At 35.0% G+C, this 21201-nt stretch overlaps 1 protein-coding gene across 2 annotated transcripts in view; it reads right to left on the bottom strand.

Annotated features, from left to right (window-relative positions):
• Nucleotides 1-21201, bottom strand: part of LRRTM4 (leucine rich repeat transmembrane neuronal 4) — a 942554-nt gene that overhangs the window by 674184 nt on the left and 247169 nt on the right. The gene's annotated exons all lie outside the window — the stretch shown is intronic.

The following is a 21201-nucleotide window of genomic DNA, read 5'->3' on the forward strand; positions in this document are numbered from 1 at the left end:
GGAGCTCAAATGTATCCATCTTACTTTACTTTGAAATCATAATAGCAAATTGTGGTTAAAAAAAAGAAAGAAGCAAAGAAGGAAGCAAAGAAGAAAGGAAGTCAGAAAAGCAGGCATGAAGGCAGAAAGAAAGGCAAAAAGGAGGCAAAGAGTGAGGAAGCAAGGAAGGAAAGAAAAGGAAGGGAAGGGAAGGGAACGGAAGGGAAAGGAAGGGGAGGAAAGAGGGAAGGGAAGAGGAAAGAAAGAAGGAAGGGAAGAACAAAGAGAAGGGAAGAGGGAAGGGAAGGGAAAGAAAGAAGGAAGAGAAGGAAAGAAGGAAGGGAAGGAAAGAGGGAAGGGAAGAGGAAAGAAAGAAGGAAGAGAAGGAAAGAAGGAAGGGAAGGAAAGAAGGAAGGAAGGAAGGAAGGAAGGAAGGAAGGAAGGAAGGAAGGAAGGAAGGAAGGAAGGAAGGAAGGAAGGAAGGAAGGAAGGAAGGAAGGAAGGAAGGAAGGAAGGAAGGAAGGAAGGAAGGAAGGAAGGAAGGAAGGGAAGGAAGGAAGGAAGGGAAGGAAAGGAAGGAAGGAAAGGAAGGAAGGAAGGAAGGAAGGAAAGGAAGGAAGGAAGGAAGGAAGGAAAGGAAGGAAGGAAGGAAGGAAGGAAGGAAGGAAGGAAGGAAGGAAGGAAGGAAGGAAGGAAGGAAGGAAGGAAGGAAGGAAGGAAGGAAGGAAGGAAGGAAGGAAGGAAGGAAGGAAGGAAAGGGGAAAAGATAAATGAAAGGGCAATGGAAGGAAGGGAGAAAGAAAGGGAAGGAGGAAAGGTTGAAGGAAGGAATGGAAGAAAGAAGAGTCATGGAAGAAGAAAGAAATGGGGAGGAAAATAATAACAGAGAATGGGTCTGAAAGAATTGTAGAACTGTTATTGCAAACAATTGTCTTGAGTGCACCCTCCAGAATTTAGTATTATAAGGGATGGGTTGATTGAACAGTTAACGAAAATGTCAGGATAACCTCACGAAGTCCTATTTTTCATTTCAAAATTTTTTTTTGGGCAAGAAGCTTGCACCATACCTGAATTAGACATATAGGGTAGGGGATTTTAAGTATTATTTCTTCTTTTAATAATGAATAATAATATTTGCATTTGTAATCTGACCCCTTTGCTTTCCTCATTTTCTGCTTCTCCACTCCATATAGCCTCTAGTTGATGAAGTGTTGAAAAAAAAAAAAACAAAAAAGATAAGTTTATGTGACTCATTTTTCAGGCTATTGAAAACCTGTCTCTTACAGTATTGAAGTCTTGATGATTTTTTAAAAAAAAATTGTATCTGAAGAATTAATCATGAAGAATATTAAAATAATTATGACATATAATGGAATATTATTGCAGTGTAAGAAATGATGAATATAAAAAAATTAAGAGAAATTTTAGTCATCTTTTATGAATTAGAGAAGAGTAAAGAAGGCAGAATTGGGAAAACCTTTTCAATGAGTGCAAATAATTACATTTGTATAATAGTGAATGACAGCATTTTTATTCCCTGAAAATAATAACAAAACCCTATTCTTTAAACTATTATAATGAATAATTATGGTCTTTCAACACTAACGATGATACAAATCTTACTAATTTCAGTGGAGAGGAAGAAAAACTATGAAATTGGATTAATTGGGATGAAAAATATAAAATGTTAAAATTGAATTTGCTTAAATTTAAATGTCTTTTCTTTGTTCCTTTCTTTCCCCTCTTTTCTTGTGCAAAGAAGGCATCAGTAGATAAATACATTAGAGAGACTGATCTTAAACCAAATGGCAAATCTAAAACTAGGAGAAAAAATGAGTATAACCATTGAAAGTCAAGAACAGAAATGCAAAAAGAATTTTAAATCGATGTGTTGTCCCCTCTTTTTCTTCAGGACTATTATTGGTCTATATAGTAAAAGGCCAATAATTATCTAAGAATTGTTGACAATTTTATTTTTATCCAATAGAATACAATTTATTTTCTTTTGTCATGTGTTATAATGGTGACTTTAGCTAACATCTCATGGTCATACCTTCAGGGAAAAACAAATAATAAATGTGTGCATCTCATCCAAGACTTTTTGGCACTGGAACAGGTATCAAGAAACAATCATTTTAGTCAACCCAAAGAGTTCTCTGCCAGATGAGATCTGCTTTGATTGGTTAGTGCATGTCAATAGAAAAACACAAATAATTTCCCAGAAACTTTTAAGGTCAGCGCAAAGAATTCAGTGGGTACCTAAATAGTGAGTCAGTTCAAATATAAAGAGAAAATGAGATATGTTGCAAAAACTGATGTTCTTTCAGAAAGCAGAATAATTGGCAGTGATATAATGCTGGCTACTAGAGAAGCTAAAGGCACCCTGCAAACATTTTATAAATGGAATGACCATTTTCCTCCAAAACGATTTGTCCATCAGTCACTTCTTCAGGGGTTCCTGATAGGCAATCTAGTTCACTATCAAAAGTATATCACAAGTGCTGCAGCTAGTGTTAGTAATGATAAATGACATGTATATACACTTAGAGACACTCAAAACATTCTACAGACATTTCATTTCATCATTAAATCATTTTCAAGGCAATCTATTTCAGATTTGCATCAACATGTATATATATAACAAAATAATATCTACTTTTATATCCTATTTAAATTCTACTCATCTTTCAGGGCCAACTTAGATCGCTCCATAATCCCTCGATTTTTCCTTGTTTCCTCCTTTTAGAAATAATTCCAGCTTTCTTTGAACTTCCATCACGCAAGTTCAGCTTCTAGTGGGGTTGATAGCTTATTTGATGGTTATTTTTTCAATAAAGTATGCTTTTAATGCTAGAATTTAAACTTTTTTGTAAAAACTCTGAATGTTATATCAGGAAAATCTTGGTTCAAACATTCCCCAGCCCGACGCTTAGGATCACAGGACCGCAGATTAAGACATGAAAGGGACTTTAGCCATCACTGGATTAGAGATTTTGAATGGAAAGGGGCCTAATGATAATAGTACATCAAATATCGTTATTTTGCAAAGGCAAAACCTGGATACTCAATTAGGGTAAGTTAAGTGACTTGCAAAAGCTGGTTCAGCTAATAAGTGTTGGAGGCAACAGGTCTTCCTGATATTCAACCTACTATTGCACGTTGCTGACTCAATATTTGTGTAATCACAATTAAGTTATGAACCTCAATTTTCTCATCTGTAAAATGGACATTTTGATAGTGTCCAAAATTAGCAAAATTTAAATTATTTTAAGTCATGATTGCCTTGCTTTTTATTGATGTGCTCAGCTTCTAATCCACTGAAAATAAATACATAATAAAGGTTATTAGCTATGATTCCATGTGCCTCAGAACTGGAAAACCTTAGTAGTGGCAGGACGATATTCTGCAATATGTGAAGTATTTAAAATATAAATGCTCATAATTTACTTTTTGTACTCCTTCAGCAGAGAACCTTGTTCCAGGGTAGTCGCTTGATTATCAGAAAAGTTAGAGTGGGTAGGAAGGGACTTCAGAGGCCATCAGATCTAACTCATACAGTTTACAGTTATGGGAATTGGAACCATATATGTTAAATGATTTGTCCAGGGTCATAAAGGTGACATATACAAGAGCAAGTATTCTCATCTGTCTGCACGCTCTGTGTTCTTTGCATCATATCCTACTGCCTCATCAGAGTGAATGAATATTTTATGATGTTTAAATGCTGACAGGCAGGCATTGTCATAAAAGTTATTGTGACATTTACCTAAGCCTAATGGAGAGAGGCAACTCACAATCCAAAAGACAACTGACAGTGTGGCTCCAAATGCAAAGTGATTTCATACACAAAGGCATTGAAAAAGAAGTTTGATTAAAATCCCAAATGTCATAACCCAGAAAGACTTAGGTATAATAGAAATCCCGAATGTCACAATCCAAAAGCACTTAGGAAGAATGGAAAGAACATCAGGGTCAGTAGGCCGAGTTCAAATCCTTTCTAAAGGATTTGTGCTTCTAAGCATCTGAGATCCCAGATGGACACCTTTGCTGCTTTGAACCGTGGGTGTTTTATACAGAAACATTGTGATCATTTATGAATACCAATAGAAAAACAGAACTCACAAATGTTGTTAGGAACCATTTTCTGCAGTGTAAAGTACTAAACGTGAGCAAGATCTTATCCATATATAAATGTAAATATATACTGTGGCAATATTTACTATAGGTGGGCACAGCAAAAATTATAAAAATATATATAAATAATATATATTTATATATTATATATATATATATATTATATATTATATATATATATATATTATAAATATATATAAAAATATATAAAAAATAGGGAAGCTCTGGATTTGAATTCTAAGTTTGATGTTAGAATATTTCCCTGATCAAATACCTGCACTGGCTCCTTTTGACTCTCAATAAAATGTAAACTTCTCGGCTGGGCATTTTAAAGACCCCCCCCTTCCCTTTTAGTCAATCTCAGGGCTTATCCTTCTAGGTAATGCTTAATATGCTAATATCAACTACTAATATTAACTTATATGGATATTAATATCCAAGCATTAATTATAATAATGTATATGTGAAATAACCTGTGCCCTTTGGGCACACTATATATCGCTCATATATGGAATACTCACTGTATCTTTCTTAGAATTTAAACATGTCCTTAAAGCTCAACTTAGGAACAGCCTTTCTGAAAAACCCTACTCATTTGCATTCTCTTTCCTCAAATATATTTTATTTACTAATTTACTAATTGCACTTACTGTATTTAAATAAATATAATTTACTAAAGGTGAAAATAAACTAGCTCAATAGAGGACTGTCTGGATTTTATCTTTCCAATTCCTCCCATATAGTAATTATCTCTTAAGAAATATTGGGTAGATTTAAATGAACTGAAAATCCTGATTCTAACATAGATTTGTTCTTTTGTTGTTCAGTCATTTTGCAGTCAGGTCTGAATCCTCATGATTCTTTTAGGGGTTTTCTTGGGGAAAAAAAAAAAAAAAACTGGAACCAATCACTCTATTTCCTTCCCCACCTCATTTTACAAATGAGGAAACAAAGAAAAATAAGGTTAACTGTGCCCAGAGTCGCACAGCTTGCAAGTATCTGAATCCAGATTTGAACTCAAGAAGAATTTTTCTGATTTTAATTCCAGTGCTCTATCCACTGCACCACCTAGCTGCACTTGCTTAACATTTATAAGCCTCAGTTTCTTTATGCATAAAATTGAAACGATGAATGCATATGAAATACATCAGATAGTGGCTATGTGGTTATATGTGAAAGAAATTTTTAAGTATTAATATGATTCTAAACTCATAGATATGCATTAGAAGGGACCTCAAGAGTCATAATATCTAACCCTCTGCTGTTACAAGTGAGATGACTTGAGGTCTAGCAGAGAGAAGTAACTTGTGATGCTCATGTAGCTAATCAAATTGGTCGATTTGGGATTTGAACCCTGAACCCCTAACATAAATTTCAGTATTCTTCCCACAATGTAAAACTGCCTTGCTTCAGATCTGATAGTTATATGAATGTAAACTATCATTTTTTATTCTTTTTTTTTTTTTGAGATTCAGTTCAATTCTGAGATTTCATTGATGATTCATGAAAAAAAAAATTCCCAATATGAAACATCCCTTTACTAATCCAGAATGGCAACACATATGTGAATTAAATTCTTAGATTTATATTCTTAGATTGAATCAATAGATTCAACGGCACTCAAGATTTTCAAACTTCTTCACGGTCACATAGTGCTAGTCAGAAGCAGGCTTTGAAGTCAGATATTCTTGGTGGCTAAATTGATCTCCATCATTAAATCACCTAAATCCTATAAAAGTGAGTTTGTTTCACTTTCTAAACCAACCCACTAGAGAAAAGTCAAAGAAATATCAATTTCATTGTTTGCTTTTCCATGTTCATATCAGCGTTCTTGGTGCCAGTGGACTGGCCATCCTGTAATCTATAGGTTATAAACAGAATGATCACTTGATTCTTCTAAATATTATTTTCAGAAAGACGGCAAGACTGAACAAGAAAAAACGACTTTCTTTCCTATCTTCCTCTAAGAGTCTTTATTATTTAATCATATCTAAGTCTTCTTCATACAACAACAGGTGGATAGTAAGTTTAAAACTTGTTTTATTCTTGATCAAAGAGAAATCCTTCTAAGAACTTCAAAAAGGAAGGATTATGTAGAAACATGAGGGCACTTTTTACTTTAAACAAAATTATAAGTGAGGTGATGAATTATTTTTTAAAAATGTAAAAAATGGTCTCCTTAGGAGGAGAAAGGATTATGTAGAATACGTATCCTGGGCGATGTTAGGCCATGATGCATATAATGAATGGAAATGGAGACTCAGAGGAAATGTTCTTTAATCTCAAAAAATACAATTTTTCTAATGCAAAACATATTATGTCTGCTTGGTGATGCTTCTAGCTGAATGGAATCACAGAAAGAGAACTACTGAAGCCATATAGTCCAGTCAATTCCAAAACAATGACCCCTCAACAGCAAATATGGCAAGTTGTCTCCCAATTTCTTTTTAAAGCTGCCCCTTTATAAGACCACAGACTGTGGAATAGCCAAGCTCACTTTTACATGGCCCTAGTTATTGGAAGTCCTTTCTTGTAGTAAGCCATGATCTGTTTCTTGGCTCCTCTTGCCATTAGGCTAAGGAAAATGAGCCTTTCCTCCATTGCTATGACAGCTCTTAAAATATATAAAGACCAAGTAATACCATACACAAAAGGAAACTGAGGCAAACAGATTTAGTGGCATGCCTAGGACTACACAGTTAGTGTCTGAGGGTAGATTTGAACTTGTGAAGATGAATTTTCCAGATTCTAGACCTGGGACTTTATCTATTATGTTATCTAGCTGCCTTGAACATATGTATAAAATAGGTATAAATGATAATGATTGATAAATGATATAGATATAAATAATATATGGGGATATTTATGCATTATATGCACATGTGTGTATGAGCACATATATTCACGTGTATATAACTCTACAAATGTATATGCATAAATACATGTGCATGTATTGTGGTACATCTTTATGCATATTCCTATATCTATATATGCTTTACTTATTGAGAGCTATAATCACAATTATAGCTATAGATACATATTTATAGATAAATGTCTATTCATTTTAGACTAAAACAATCTTTGTTCTTGCAACTGATCCTCATTTATCTGCATCCATATGTGCATTTATATCTATAGTTATTTCTAGTTCTATTTGTAGATCATAGCCAAGGAATGAAACTATTGTTACTTTATATAAACCGAACCAAAATCTGATTGGTAAATTATATCATTTATTTTGTCTTTATTGTTGTTTATTTTGTCTTTATTGTCTTTATTTAAAATCATGGCCTATGATTTTATTGGTATGGGGAAATCCTATTGTGGAAATGTCCTTCTCCCAATTTTGAGTCTTTAAAATTTCCCTGAGGATCTGAGAAGTGAAAAGGCTCCCCTAGATCATTCAGCCAAAATGTCAAAGATTCAAACCCCAACCTTGCTGACATTGGTAAGTTCTCAGCCTCTATTGCCAAGCATCCTCTTAAAACAGCACATCTCCCCTTTTGCTCTTGCTTTCTCTGTCTCCATCTCCAGCTTTCTGAGTGTAGCTCTACTTCTGTGGAGATATATGTCTAGGTTTTTGAAGACTAGCACCTTTAATTCAATCCCCATAATTCCTTGTTGATTTGAATTCAATGCCACAAAACCTACATTTAATCTCATTTCTGTGCCAGACACGGGGAATTTTGAGTAGGTTTTAAGCACCACTCCAAATCGACAATCAGGACAAAAGTTTCAACAAATGAGCATGAGATTTAAAAGAGCTATTTTTTGTTTCCCCCCTCAGAGGAAACTGCTCTTTGGTGGTGGTTGGGGGGCAGGAAATGAAGTGAGGGAAGGGGAGCTTCATTACTTCACACAGGCTCCATCAAACAGTGATTACCATGAGCAAAATGTAATATAGGCAAAATTACCAGAGCCATCCTTTCTTATTAATCTCACTTGATAAAAAAATAAGGAAGATTATGTTAAAAAATCATTATATTAATATTCCTCAGAGAAATGTGCTATAATTTGAGTCCCTTTCATTCTGCCCTGTTAGTCAAGAGCAAAGCGGGAGGCCGCCTTAGCAATCAGCTCAAGGAATTATCTCTTCCCCCCATATTTGAATTTTTAACCAAAGATTTTGTTCACAGGACCCAAAATGAAGAATATCTTACTATATTTATATTTACTGGATGGATATTGAACTCATGCTTCTGGTCTAGAGAACAAATTCTGAATGCTGGGTTAAAGACACTTTATTTAATGTTTTGTTTCTTCTTGGAATAGTATGTCATTGATATGGCTCAAATCCAGGCTGAGATAGAATAGGTCAGTCCGAGGATTCCTCAAAAATATCCTTAGATGGGTCTCCTTATTTTCCTAATCCAGTGTTTGTCCTAGGAAATCAACGAATAGATGTCCATCATCACACTCATTATCTTTCTCTAAAATCTTTCTTTCTTTTCAACTTTCCTTATTGTTAAAAATATTGGCCTATTCCAATTGACTCAGACTCTAAATTTTGAAACCATTTTTGCCTTCCCACTCTCTCACCACACACATGAACAATTTCTTGTCATTAACATGTCACATGTCCCTTCATAACAATTCTCCTATACATTCCATTATCCTGGTGGGGACCTCATTATTTGACTTTTGAATTATGGCAATAGCCCGCTGAGTGGTCTCTCCCCATTCTGATTCAGCCTTCATTCAGCTGCCAAATTGATTTTCCTAACGTACACATCTGACCACATCACTCTCCCCCTACTTAATATCCTTAACTCTAGGATCAAATCATTTCTTTGTCATTTCAAATGCTTTATATTTTACCCCTTTTGACCTTTCCAGGCTTCTAACAGTATTTCACTGCACATATTCTTGTAACCAGTGAAACTCTACTCCTTACACAGTCCAGTTTGAATTACTCAGTTTAGTTCTGAGAGACCCATTCATTTAGCCTAACACTACATCTTCCCACTCTGTGCCTCTCTCATGGCTTTTACCTAATCCTGGAATTGTAATCTCCCTAAAAATCTGAAATCTTAGAATCCCAGGTTCCCTTCAAATTTCACCTAAAATCTTACCTTGTCTAAATGGCTTTTTCCAACTATTAGTTGATAAGGTCAAAAAAGAGATAGCCCAAGATACAAATAATTAACAGGAAAATTCTTGTCTGAGGAGGGGTTAAAGGAGATAATTGAGATACAAATGATTAAGAGAAATTCCTGGCTTATTCACAAATATCTCCAGAACCTCTTGGATAACATCTCTGTGCAAATGTTGTTTTATGACCCTAGGTATGTTGCTAAAATTGCTAAAATTGTTTTCCTCGCACTCGGTTTATCCTTGCCTTGTGCCCGCCAACTTGTTCTGGCACCCCTGCCCTTGCCAGGCAGTTTGGCCTTTCTGGAGGCCAAATGCCTGTCTATCCCTTTACTATCAATAAAGACTTTGTTTTAAGTACAGGATTGATAGCGAATTCATTCCCTACCAGGTCTGCCCTTCTTTACTTTGGGGAAAGAGAGAGAGAGAGGTAATCAGACCATGAGGAAAAGAGATGATCCATCTCTGCTTAGAGCCCCAATTTCTCCTCATCATTAGAAACTTCCACATTTAGTTTTATCTCTTATGTAGTATAAAGAAATCTTGTTTGTATAGAGTTATTTTCATGGTGTGTTTCCCATTAAGGTGTGAAATCCTTAATGGTGCTGACCATGTATTTGCTCCTTTTCTGAACTAATGATAAGCACAGTGCAAATCATAGTGACTGGAACAAAATAAGTACATAATAAATGATTGTTGACTGACTGACTACATAAATATAATGACATAATGAAAAAGAAAAAAAGAGAGAGAGAGAGGAGAGAGAGAAGAGAGAGAGAGAAGAGAGAGAGAGAAGAGAGAAAGAGAGAGAAGAGAGAGGGAAACAGAGAGAGAGAAACAGAGAGAGAGAGAGAGAGAGAGAGAGAGAGAGAGATCACTGATTGTAGTTTTATGTAAATAAATGTTTGGTGAACAGTCTCTAGCTCCTCTATAAGTCTTCAAGATAACAAATCAAATAGCATGTCAGATATATGACAGCCTTTATTTCACTCAAAGAAGTCTGAGAAGATACAAAGGCACACATAAACAAAACAAATCAGAGTGTTTGATGAGAGCCTAAAACATTACTAATAATACTTTTTTCGTTAAAGTTTTTTTTTTTTTTTAATTACTGTTCATTTCTCTCTCTGACTACAGACAGAATGATCAATTTTGAAGGGATCTCAGATGTAATCTAATCTAACTTGTATGATAATAATAACTATTTTCAAAACAACAACAAAAAACCTTCTCTATTCCACAAATTCTGCCACCAAATCATTTAATGCAGGGCCAGCTGGGTGACAAAATGGAGAGAGGACTGTTCTTGGAATCAGGAAAACTCATCTTCATGAGTTCGAATCTCCCTGTAGACATTCTCTAGCTGTGTAATTCTGGGCAAGCCACTTAATTCTATTTGCGTCCATTTCCTCATTTGTAAAATGAGTTGGAAAATGAAATGGAAAACATTCTAGTATCTTGGACAAGAAAACTCCAAATAGCATCACAAGGAGTCAGATGACAAAATCTTATTTCCCCGAAGCTCACTTTTCTTCTTCATAAAATTCTCTGACCTATTTGATCTCTAACTCTCCACTTCTCTAAATCCATTATCCTTGAGATTGTTGTTTTGGTTTCTTTACCTGTCTTCCTGTTCTGAGCTTCCCCCATTAGTAACTTCTGAAAGTACTTAGGTAATTACTCTCTTGTTTGTTCCCTTTCTGGGTTTTTTCGTCTCCCTTTGAATTTTTCCCTCCTTTGTTCTGGGCAAATGCTCAATTCTCTTTTCCCTTCCTGCTTGGCTGGCTCCAGCTATGGCATTCTTTCTCTCAGGACCAGCCTCCCTCTTCATTATTCATCATGGCCTTCTGCACTCCGATCAAAATGTATTTATTCCTGGAAAGCTTAGCTTCATACTCTGTCACCCAGCCTGCCTTGCAGATAAGGAATGAAGCTGCCAACATCAAGCCAGACCAGAACAAACAGCAAACTGTGGCTTCTCTGGAAGGTAAACAATGGAAATAGAATCATAGATAGAGCAAAATCAGTAAAGTGATGCTGCTTCTATTATCCTACATAAGCCATCTCATAATATTTGCATTGGTCCCAGAAGACAAAGGGGTGGAAGTTCCAAAGAGCCAGATTTAGCCTTGCTAAAGGGGGAAGAAAAAGGGAGAGAGAGAAACTTCTGAACAATTATGGTGTCCAAATGAGTGATGTGCTACGTTTCACAACTAGAGACTCCATGACAATGAACATCTCTAAGAAAGAGATGGAGGCCACTTCTCAGGGATGCTACCTAAGACATTCTTGCTTGGATTCCTCAGCTTTTGAAATCTCTTCCAAGTCTAAGATGATGTGATATTTTTTCTGTTGTAAAAAAAAAAAAATCTCAAAGCTAAATCCTTTGTGCAACAGCTAAACCCATAGAGCATATATGCCAGATAAATAACATATTTTTCACATAGGGTAAGTTTAAAACCCATATGCAAATATGCACATGCATAGGAGCATACTTACACATGCATCCAAGTACCCACATGTAGTTCTGTATGTGTACACATATTTGTATGCATGTGCATATTTTTAAACATGCACATACATGTATGTGTATATAGGCTCTCTTGTCATTTAAAGTCTGTGAATACGAAATAAGTAGAGAAAAGCTTTGAAGAACACAACTAGGCACTGTAGCAGGGAGCTTGGAGATGAGAAGAAAAAATAAAACATATATGTGTGTGTGTGTGTGTGTGTGTGTGTGTGTATATATATGTATATATATATATATATATGTATATATGTATAGATGTTCATATATATGTATGTGCATATATATATGTATATATACATATATAGATATAAATGTGTGTATGTGTGTATGTATATATATATATGTATGTGTGTGTATATATGTGTGTATGTGAATATATATGTATATATATAGTGTGCACATATATATATACATATACATGTGTATATACACATATATATATATACATACATATATACACACACACACACATATATATATGTGTGTGTGTGTGTGTGTATATATGTATATATATATATATATATATATGTATATATATATATATATATATATATAAATATCAGGCACTGTGCTAAGTGCAGGGGATACAAAGAAACACAAAAGTCAATTCTTGCCTTCAAAGAGCTTATGTTTTAGTACAAATGTGAATATATAAAACAGACAGAAGACAGCATTTAAAGCTCCAAGCTATGACTAGCACCTATGAGACTAGGCAAGGTCTCCAGCAGAATATCAGATTGGATCTGAGTCCTGAAGAATGCCAGAGAAATAAAAAGGTAGAAACAGAAATGAAGAGTGAGCAGAGGATTCTGGGTCGGGGGGGGGGGCAGCCTGTGAAAATAGTAGAAATGAGAATTAGAGTGTTACTTGCAAGAGACAGCAAAAAAGCCAGTGTTGCTAGACTATGGGCAGTGAGGTGGGGCAGTAGATAGGATACCAGACCTGGAATCAAGAAGACTCCTCTCCTAGAGTTCAAATCCAGTTTCAGACTCTTACTACCTGTAAGTTTCTGGACATATCACTTGAACCTTTTTGCCTCAGTTTCCCATTTATAACATGAACTAGAGAAGGAAATGGCAGATCAATTCAGTACTTTTGCCAATAAAATCCCAAAGGAGGTCTTGAAGAACTGAACATTCCTAGTCTGAACATGAACCATGGCTGGATTATAGAGTTCATGAAAAGAATTCAAGGACAATAAGAAATGTGGAAAATAGGGAGGGACTCAGTTTATGAATACATGAAATAATATAAATAGCTGTAGAATGCAGAAATCTGCATTCAAATTCAAACTTTATTACTTATTACTAGAGTGATTTCAGACAAATAATTCTCCATCTGCAAACTTCAATGTCTACTACTCTTGTAAATGGAAGGAATTAGACCATATTATCACTAAGACCTATTCTGACTCCAAATCCTATAATCTTATGATCCTCTTATTGGAATTTAGGGTTTTTTTTTTTTTTAATGTAAGTCTACTGCCTTTTCTACTTACCTTCCATATTTTAAAGTATAAATCTTAAATGTCACTATTGTTTCCTTAAAATGCTCCATAAAATGGATGGAGAGGAACGGCTTAATATTTCCTCTAATACATTATGAAAAAGAAGTCCCATTTTCCTTAGAACAAAAAGAATTCATGAACTGGTTTTCATTCAAGATAACTCCATATATATTCTGAAAGTTGTACATATCAAGACTAATGAAAATAGAGAGGGAAAACCACCAATAAATAAACACATTTCAAAAATAATAAGATCCAACATTTATTAAATTCTTGGAAGTTTACAAAGCATTCTACATGTATTATCTAAGTTGATCCTCTCAGAAATTCTGCAAGGTAGGTGCTCTAATATCCCCATTTTGTAATTAAGGAACCTGAGTTTCCGGAGGAGGCATCCAAGTGTAGATATTCATAACTTCAGATCTAGTATTGTATTTGCTACAAATTTCCCTTGAACATATACCTGAAAATTGTGAGACTCAAAGGGAGAATTGTAAGAAGAATTGTAAGTATCATGATCCTGGATCTCAAGCAAAGGTCACATAACATATAAACACACACACAACACACACACAAACACACACACACACACACAAACACACACACAGTGATCTTGAAAACTGTGAAAAGAAACAGTATTCCATTAAACTCCCATTTCCCTTCAGCTGGGGGAATCACAACAAAACAATGTCTCTTATAGATTATTACTTGTTGCCAGGAGGAGTCCTCTTAGTCTTTGTATGCGCAATGTTTTCATGCATTCATTCAACTATACATTTAATCAGTTAATCCAGAGTTTAAAAATAGTACAATTTGCTTTGAGGAAACAACAATCTGACTTCATAATGTGAGGGAAACTCTATCTGGGTTTCTGTTTATTGATTATTTTTCCATTTCCCCTCGAATTCCTGTAGATCAAAAACTGTTCTGGGGCACTTTATAAAGCACTGGGCATATTATCAGGAAAATCTGGATTTGATTCTAACCTTACACTAAGTAAATGTGTGTCTAAAGGCAAGTGTTTTTTACCTCTAAAAGTCTCAGCTTCCTCATCTGCATAACAGAAATTAAAATATTTATAGTATCTGTATCATAGTCATAACTACTTTTAAATGAGATAATATATGTAAATTGCATGTAGCCCTCAGAATATTATAGAAATGTCAGCCCTTATTACTGATGGGATCTCCAGAACTAACCTACGCAAAGTGTTTTGAAAATTCTAAAGGTCCCATGAATTCACTTAACAGCTCTCTTTTAATTATTAAATTATCAGCTCTCTCTTCACCTTCCTCCTAATCATTGAACATCTCAGAGTGGTGGCTCTCAGACATCTGAATCTCCCTATCTTATCCTGAATCATTATTATTATCTCTCCCCAAAGAAATCTCCTGTCATTTCCATTTTTTAATACCATTGATGGTACTACATTATCCCAGTCAAGATCCCAACAAATTATCTCCTGCCTCTCACATCCCCCCACCACAGCCTCCAGTTGAAATCTTGTCTTCCCAGAATCAGCTGGAGTCAAGATAAGCAAAAGTTTTTATTCTTGGTCCCCATAGGGGATTAGATCTTGCAATCTCCACACCTCCTTCCTCTCTCTCCACCGCCAGAAGAATGCCTCAATAATCTCCTCCTATTCCACCCACTCAAGTCACTTCCCCTTCTTTGTCCACACCCACCGATTCAGCCAGCACAGAATAGTTGGGGAGGGTCATCCTTCAAACATGTTAATAGAGAATTGTCCAATTGGCAATTAGTCTCACGTGCTCCATTATCCAAGTGCATTTGCTCAGTTCTAGCCCTTTACAGCCTCCTCCATATCTAATCTTTTTCCAAGTCCTGTCAACTTTATTTTCTAAACATCTCACCTCCATAGTTCCTTCTCTTTTCTGTCATCATCTTTGCACTGGCCCTCATGTTCTCCCCCATAAACTATTGACTTTTCTCTCTCACCCCCAGCCCAACCTCCACCCAGCTGTCAACCTGATCTCCCTAAGGGGCAAGTCTCAGCAAGTCAATAAACTCCAATATCTCTCTACACCATCCATCTTCTTCCTGCCCCTCCAGACTTCTGAGACCTCTCACACTGCAATCCAGTGACACTGACTAGCATTTTTGCTGTCACCCACATCCTCCATTCCACAAGTCTCAGCATTTTCACTGGCCTGAAATTCTCTATCTCTTGGCTGCCCTGGCTTTGTTCAGATTCTAACTAATGCTTCAACCTTCCATATGTGATTATCTCCAATTAATCCTGTATAACAGAAGTTGATTTTGTTTTCCCCCAGACGATGATCTCTTTGAAAGAAGGAACTGCTCCTCTTTTTCCTTTCTTTGCATTCCCATCATATAGCACAAAACTTGGAACATCATATATATTTAATAATGCTTGGGAACTTAGATCTATATAAAGATCAGTTTCTATTATAAGATAACATGAGAAATTAGGGGAAAATGCTTTTGCATTCCCTAAAGAGTTTTCTGAATTTTTGTTATTGTTCCCTAGAGTATATGAAATAATGTATTTAAAATCCTTTGCAAAACTTCAGACTCTCTATATCAGTTATTAATATAATTATTATCTAAATTCCTGCTATTATTGACCCCCTTTTAGTAAATTTGTTCCCTTTTTCTATTGGAAAATCGTGTGCTAAACACACACACACATATATATAAATACACAATTTCCAAGGAAGATGAGCCTTATGTTTGGAGGGGAAGGGAAAGGAGTTTGAATTTTATTTCTTTAAAACTGCAAACAAATCAAGAATGTCCCTACCCTCATTTTCCCTTTACACAAAGTACATTCTAGACTTATAATTACAATATATTAAACTCCAGATATGGCACAGCTGGGGAGGAATATTTGACTAGAAATCAAAATAAAGTCTAATAAGCATCTTTCCCACTTTTATTCTTGGGTTATTAAACCTGGAGTCTGAAAATATCTTCCAAAGTTGATGCACATGCCCTGGGCACTAGCAATTTCAGATGGTTAATATTCAGGGAGCTCATTCTAGAAAAGTTGATGTAGGTTTTTAAATTTTCATTTCTCACCTGTGTGTCTTTGCTCAGATTTTATTATTTTTATTTTTTCAAAAGTTAGTTTTATCAGAGGACTTTGCACATGGTAAGTGATTATTTGTTGAAATGAATACTATAGATTAATAATAATGCTTCAGCTCTTCTAATTCAGTCTCTTGCCATTTTTCATTGGACTACTAAACCCACCTAATCAGTCTATGTTTTCAGTCTTTTTTATCTCATATATAAAGGCTTCTTATTTTTTTTTTTCCTGCTCAAAACCCTTTTTTTTTGTATAAGAATATTTTACATGATACCAATTATATAGGTATATAAAATAGGTATACAAATCAAACTTTTCCTGATAATAAATCATAAGGAAATGTATTTTAAAATAATTTTTTGGTATTTCGTTATAGACGAAAGCAAAATTTAACCCTAATGAGATGGATTGCTTATTTGTTTTTACAAAAAGAATTCAATCTAAGTGGAATATTTGATACCTTTTACAATTATCTAATTTTTCACAATCCCCATATTCACTTACATGACCTCATATGGGATGGCAATGCATAGTTTAAGAAGCTTTGCTATAGATAATTACTATAGTCAAGTTCCTGTTGATGTGATCCTAGATGTGAAAATTAGATTAAATATGTTATTCTATCACACTCTTGCATGAGAAAGAACAGTGATGTCCTATCATCATTTTCCTTTCTCTTTACTCCATTCCAAGAACAATGAATGACTGGCTATTCCCTGACCTCAGCAGCTCATGTCCCACCTCCTATACTTAAATAGATCATTGCCCTTTTTAAATTCAGATAAAGTACCAAATCTTCTGGAACCCTTCTTTGACCATCAACATCACCAGTGATATCTTTTTCTGCAAATGATTTTCCATTAAACATCTAAGTGCATTTTGAATGATCCGAAGAGGATGTATATTCTTTAAGCCTTTTGTCTTTCTATACCAAGGTCCTAGCACCATGACTTACATAGAGCTGGTAGTTAACAAATATTTAGAAATTAATGTATCTTAAACCTGACAATTTAAAAGCAATTTTCAAGAGGCTTGGATTATTATTTTTTATTCTATTTATGGTTGCCTAAGGAATAGAAGAAATGACTCTATAGGAAAGCTTTATTACATAATAATAGATCTAGAGCTCAAAAGAATTTTAGAAGCCCTCAAATCTACCCACTTATTTTACAGAAGAGGAAACTGAGTCAAAAGAAGTCACATAGTGAATAAGTATCTGAGATAGAAATTGGTCTCACTTGTTCTAAATTCTGAGATCTATAGGAAAGCTATATTATATAATAATAGATCTAGAGCTCAAAAGAATTTTAGAAGCCCTCAAATCTACCCACTTATTTTACAGAAGAGGAAACTGAGTCAAAAGAAGTCACATAGTGAATAAGTATCTGAGATAGAAATTGGTCTCACTTGTTCTAAATTCTGAGATCTATAGGAAAGCTATATTATATAATAGATCTAGAGCTCAAAAGAATTTTAGAAGCCCTCAAATCTACCCACTTATTTTACAGAAGAGGAAACTGAGTCAAAAGAAGTCACATAGTGAATAAGTATCTGAGATAGAAATTGGTCTCACTTGTTCTAAATTCTGAGATCTATAGGAAAGCTATATTATATAATAATAGATCTAGAGCTCAAAAGAATTTTAGAAGCCCTCAAATCTACCCACTTATTTTACAGAAGAGGAAACTGAGTCAAAAGAAGTCACATAGTGAATAAGTATCTGAGATAGAAATTGGTCTCACTTGTTCTAAATTCTGAGATCTATAGGAAAGCTATATTATATAATAATAGATCTAGAGCGCAAAAGAATTTTAGAAGCCCTCAAATCTACCCACTTATTTTACAGAAGAGGAAACTGAGTCAAAAGAAGTCACATAGTGAATAAGCATCTGAGATAGAAATTGGTCTCACTTATTCTAAATTCTGATATCTATAGGATATACCCAAATATCCATTTTCTTGGCTCATTTCCTGCTTCTTATATTTAATATGATTTGTATGTTTCAATATTATAACATCAGTCCTTATGTGTGAAGAAATATCATTTGACTTTCAAAGTTTCTCTGACTCAATGTCTCTTTTTTTTCTTCAGATTTCTCAGTCTTTCTGTTGGTTTCTTTATGTCTCTGCATCTGTGTCTCAGTCTTTGTCACTTCTTTTCTTCCTCTTCTTATTCTCTCCATCTCTCTCTGTCTTTCTCTGTGTCTCTGTGTCTGTCTCTCTTATTATATCTTTTTGTCCTTTCAGGCAATGAGGAGTTATCATTTACTTCCAATCATAATTTACTCTTGGAATTTACTGGGGAAAGATTAACAATCCCATAAGCTTAATGGATAAATAAGGACTGTTGGAGCCCTGGTCCATTTGCATGATGCCAGTCATGTTACTTTCATTCATTCATTCAATGAACACAGGTGCTAAGTGGCCCAGTTGACAGAGACAGAATCTGGAGTCAAGAAGTCTCTGAATCCTGTCTAAAACACTGTCTCTTAGTCTCTTTCAGATTCAGTTTCTTCATTGTAAAATGAGGATAATAACAGGCTTTGATTATGATGAAGCAAGGAGATAAAAATTTTCTAAGTACCTTTGCAAATTTGAAAACAATATCAATTGTTTTTATTTATCACTTTTGCCACTGTTATTACTATAAATTATGTTAAAGTCTCTACAACATGCTGAGAATGGAGATAAAAAGCAGACTATTCCTGTCCTTTTATTGTAGAGTGTCCACGAGAAGTTAAGTCCCTCCATGAAGTCACAAAATAAGTAATCAGCCAAGTTGGAATTTCTAGACAGATTCTCCTATAGCAGACCCAGCACCTCTTCCCAAAGCACCCCGACTGCCTCAGTGTATTTAATTTCCTGGCTGCCAGGAGCACATGAGAGATGAAGCCATTCCAACAAGTCTTATAACATGCTACTCAATATCCAGAAGCCCATTCTCTCCCTTCTTTCCATCTCTTAGCAAGAGTAAAGATTCTGCCTCCAATGTTCTGGATGCACAAAGGTCTTTGCCAACTCACAAAGCAGCTCAGGGGAATGCCTCAGCAGAGTTCTGCTCAATTTGTTTTAATGTAAGGAAGTTGCTGAAAGGAACGTATTGACAGAAAGTCTTATGAGAACATGCTCTGGAACGAGAAAGGACTTTAGGATCATCTCATCCAAACTCTGAATTTACAAGAACATGAAACTATTATCCAGATATCTCTGCCAGATTTTATAAATAGGAAGCCATACAGTTGAAATTCAAATAAAATTCCTCTAATTTTACACACACACACACACATACACACACACAATCTATTATATCGTCTTCCTATAAAATCTTGGTAACTTAAATACACACACACACACACACACACATATATATATATATTTCTCTATTTTTACATATATACATTCATATAGGTAAAATGCAGTATATAGATGAGATGTTTTATATAATGCATGATGGATTTATAGATAATGTGTATATGGAGAGAGAAAAAAAAAAGGTAAACAGAAAGAAATAGATATTGGGAGGAGGAGGAAAATAGATAGACAAACAGAGACAAAGAGAGAGTAGGACGATGTTTAACCTGAGAATCAGTCACCCTCAAAGATATTTTGATAGATTTTAAAGATTCTGTGTACTTGGATAGAAAACAAAATAAATCTGTATTTTCACTAGCTTCTAACTAAAATTTAAAAACATCATCATGAGAAGGATCTATAGATATCATCAGGCTGATAAATCAGTTCATGGCAATCAAACAAAATGAGCCACAGAACCTGTCTCAGACAATTGGTTGAGGGTGTGAGGGATTAAGTGATTTGGCCAGCATCTGTGTTAGAGGGAGGATTTGATCACAAGTGGAAAGTTCATTGGCATTGGAGGCAGAAGACATGGGTTCGAATTGTTCTCTTTTTGACAATTATTAACTGTATGGCATTGGGGAAATACTATAACTTGAGTAGGCTTTAGTTTTCTCTTGAGCAATATGAGTCAAAAGTCCTTTAAAACTTAAGGTCATCCCTCTGTCTAGTGTGTGTCTCTAAACATTAAAATCTCCTAAAACTTTATTTAAAATTCTTAATATATTTTTATTAAGCATAACTGAGCTATAGGCACAGGTCTCACCTTGGCTTCTGAGGAAATGTATCCCCAAGTCTGGAAAGGCTAAGGCCAGAATCATCTGTTAATATAGATTTAGGGCTGGGAGAAAGCTCCCAGGACATTGAGCTCAAACTTCTCCTTTTAGAGACAGGGAAACAGGCCCCGGAGAAGCAAGCAATGCCCACAAGACTCCAGAAATTGTAAAGTAGAGTTAGTACATGGAGTCAGTAAGACCTGAGTTCACATTCCACTGTTAAGACTTATTCTCTGGGGGCAGCTAGGTGACGCAGTGGATAGAGCACCAGCCTTGAATTCAGGAGGACCAGAGTTCAAATCTGCTCTCAGACACTTAACACTTCTAACTATGTGACCCTGGGCAAGTCACTTAACCCCAGCCTCAGGGGGGAAAAAAAGACTTATTGTCTGTGTCTGTGGACATCATTTCCTCTGTACAGTCAGATTCTTAATAATAGATATGTTAATAATACCTGATATGATAGGATAATAATCAAGCTCAAATGTGCTATAAAATTTAAACACTATAGCTGTGTGACCCTGGGCAAGTCACTTAACCCCAGCCTCAGGGGGGAAAAAATGTTAAAAAAAAAAAAAAAAAAAAAAAAAAAGACTTATTCTCTGTGTCTGTGGACATCATTTCCCCTGTACAGTCGGATTCTTAATAATAGATATGTTAATATCTAATTATCAATTAATTAATTAATTATTATTAAGATAGGATAATAATCAAGTTCAAACGTGCTATAAAATTTAAACACTATATAAAATCATTG

This window comes from Sminthopsis crassicaudata, chromosome 2 (assembly GCF_048593235.1).
Source record: "Sminthopsis crassicaudata isolate SCR6 chromosome 2, ASM4859323v1, whole genome shotgun sequence".
Taxonomy (NCBI): domain Eukaryota; kingdom Metazoa; phylum Chordata; class Mammalia; order Dasyuromorphia; family Dasyuridae; genus Sminthopsis; species Sminthopsis crassicaudata.